Genomic DNA, 3,228 nt, shown 5'->3' on the forward strand with positions numbered 1-3,228 from the left:
GGATCATACGTATCCCAGGATTCCCTGCTCCTCTGACGTGGTCACGTCCTCCAGGACTTGGTCCTCCTGTTATTTTTAGACACACACACACACACACACACGTCGCAGGTCGATGACATCATGTCCACTAATATAATCTGACTCAACACTGCGCTGTGTGGAGCTGCCGTGACCTTTGACCTTTCACTACAAAGGTCACTGTTTCCTTATCGTCGCTTCACTTCTTCCTCCTCCAGGTGGAGCTCTCCAGGCTGTACCCCTGACGGAGTTAGCGTGGAGCGCCTCCTCCTGGTCACTGTGGCCCAGCAGGCTCTCAGCCAGGTTAAACCTGAACTTAGAGGAACTTCCTGTTTCCTGTTCTGTTCACAGACGTCACGTCACAGGACTGTGGGAAATTATGGGATTAATCCTGACATCATGGGATTAATCCTGCCTTCCTGGGATTAATCCCGACTTCCTGGTTTAATCCTGACTTTCTGGTTTAATCCTGACTTCCGGGTTTAATCCCGACTTCCTGGGTTAATCCTGACTTCCGGGTTTAATCCCGACTTCCTGGGATTAATCCTGACATCATGGGATTAATCCTGACATCATGGGATTAATCCTGCCTTCCTGGTTTAATCCCTACTTCCTGGCTTAATACTGACATCATGGGATTAATCCTGCCTTCCTGGTTTAATCCTGACTTCCGGGTTTAATCCCGACTTCCTGGATTAAGCCTGACTTCCTGGGATTATTCCTGACTTCCTGGATTAATTCTGACTTCATGGATTAATCCTGACATCATGGGATTAATCCTGCCTTCCTGGTTTAATCCTGACTTTCTGGTTTAATCCTGACTTCACGGGATTAATCCTGACATCATGGGATTAATCCTGCCTTCCTGGGATTAATCCGGACTTCATGGATTAATCCTGACATCATGGGATTAATCCTGACATCATGGGATTAATCCTGACATCATGGGATTAATCCTGCCTTCCTGGGATTAATCCGGACTTCATGGATTAATCCTGACATCATGGGATTAATCCTGACATCATGGGATTAATCCTGCCTTCCTGGGATTAATCCCGACTTCCTGGTTTAATCCTGACTTCCGGGTTTAATCCCGACTTCCTGGATTAATTCTGACTTCATGGATTAATCCTGAAGTCCTGGTTTAATCCTGACTTTCTGGTTTAATCCTGACTTTCTGGTTTAATCCTGACTTTCTGGTTTAATCCTGACTTTCTGGTTTAATCCTGACTTTCTGGTTTAATCCTGACTTTCTGGTTTAATCCTGACTTTCTGGTTTAATCCTGACTTTCTGGTTTAATCCTGACTTTCTGGTTTAATCCTGACTTTCTGGTTTAATCCTGACTTCACGGGATTAATCCTGACATCATGGGATTAATCCTGCCTTCCTGGTTTAATCCCTACTTCCTGGCTTAATACTGACATCATGGGATTAATCCTGACATCATGGGATTAATCCTGACATCATGGGATTAATCCTGACATCATGGGATTAATCCTGACATCATGGGATTAATCCTGCCTTCCTGGGATTAATCCGGACTTCATGGATTAATCCTGAATTCCTGGTTTAATCCTGACTTTCTGGTTTAATCCTGACTTCATGGATTAATCCTGACATCATGGGATTAATCCTGACATCATGGGATTAATCCTGCCTTCCTGGGATTAATCCGGACTTCATGGATTAATCCTGAAGTCCTGGTTTAATCCTGACTTTCTGGTTTAATCCTGACTTTCTGGTTTAATCCTGACTTCACGGGATTAATCCTGACATCATGGGATTAATCCTGACATCATGGGATTAATCCTGACATCATGGGATTAATCCTGCCTTCCTGGGATTAATCCTGACATCATGGGATTAATCCTGACATCATGGGATTAATCCTGCCTTCCTGGTTTAATCCTGACTTTCTGGTTTAATCCTGACTTTCTGGTTTAATCCTGACTTTCTGGTTTAATCCTGACTTCCGGGTTTAATCCCGACTTCCTGGATTAATTCTGACTTCATGGATTAATCCTGAATTCCTGGTTTAATCCTGACTTTCTGGTTTAATCCTGACTTCATGGTTTAATCCTGACTTTCTGGTTTAATCCTGACTTCACGGGATTAATCCTGACATCATGGGATTAATCCTGACATCATGGGATTAATCCTGACATCATGGGATTAATCCTGACATCATGGGATTAATCCTGCCTTCCTGGGATTAATCCGGACTTCATGGATTAATCCTGACATCATGGGATTAATCCTGACATCATGGGATTAATCCTGACATCATGGGATTAATCCTGACATCATGGGATTAATCCTGCCTTCCTGGTTTAATCCTGACTTTCTGGTTTAATCCTGACTTCCTGGTTTTTATCTGGTGTTAATACTGTGTTGCATCATGACAGTGCAGATTCTCTCTGATGACTCATCAGTTTCACCGTCTCTGAAAACATTTCATCACACACACACACACACACACGTCTTTCTCTCTGTCCCTGTTTCAGCTCAGAGTGACTGCAGGTCAAGTTCAGAGGAATTGAACCCACAAACATCCTGACGACTATAGATATCAACAGAAAAAACAACTCCTTCAAATTCCCCAGAATTTCTTGGAAAGATCTTGAAATATTCCTGAGACTGAGAGGAGGAAACGGAGAGAGGAGGAAGTGTGTGTGTGTGTACGTGTGTGTGTGTGTGTGTGTGTGTGGTGACTGGAAGGAAAGAAATATAAAACATGTTCACACTTTGAACTCCTGAAAACAAGGTCAGATTGAATCTGTGACGAGATGAAGAGGGGACTGTTCCAGTTTCAGGAGGTGTTGGTCCACTGCTGCCCCCTTTAGGATGGCAACATGAATGTATGAATTTGTGGTTTTGTTATTTTGTCATTATCTCAATGACAAATAAACCACAGGAGGCAGCAGTGGATCAGCCGCTCCTGTGGCTCTGTGGACTCAAACCTCTGTTTTTCTTCTTCTCTGCTGCAGAGCTGCTCACATTTACAGGAAGAAGCTGAATCACCGACTCAGATGGAAAGTGAAAACGATCCCTGCCGTAAAAAAGAGAAATAATGTTCAGCACATTAACGTGTGCAGGAAGAGCTGTTTCATCATCATCATCATCTTCATCATCGTCACTGCTGGACTGGAGGAGGAGGAGCCATGAGAGAGAGAGCGACGCGGGGGTTGGGTGGGGGTTGAAGAGGAGGA

This window comes from Cynoglossus semilaevis, chromosome 7 (genome assembly GCF_000523025.1).
Source record: "Cynoglossus semilaevis isolate Cse_v1.0 chromosome 7, Cse_v1.0, whole genome shotgun sequence".
Taxonomy (NCBI): Eukaryota; Metazoa; Chordata; class Actinopteri; order Pleuronectiformes; family Cynoglossidae; genus Cynoglossus; species Cynoglossus semilaevis.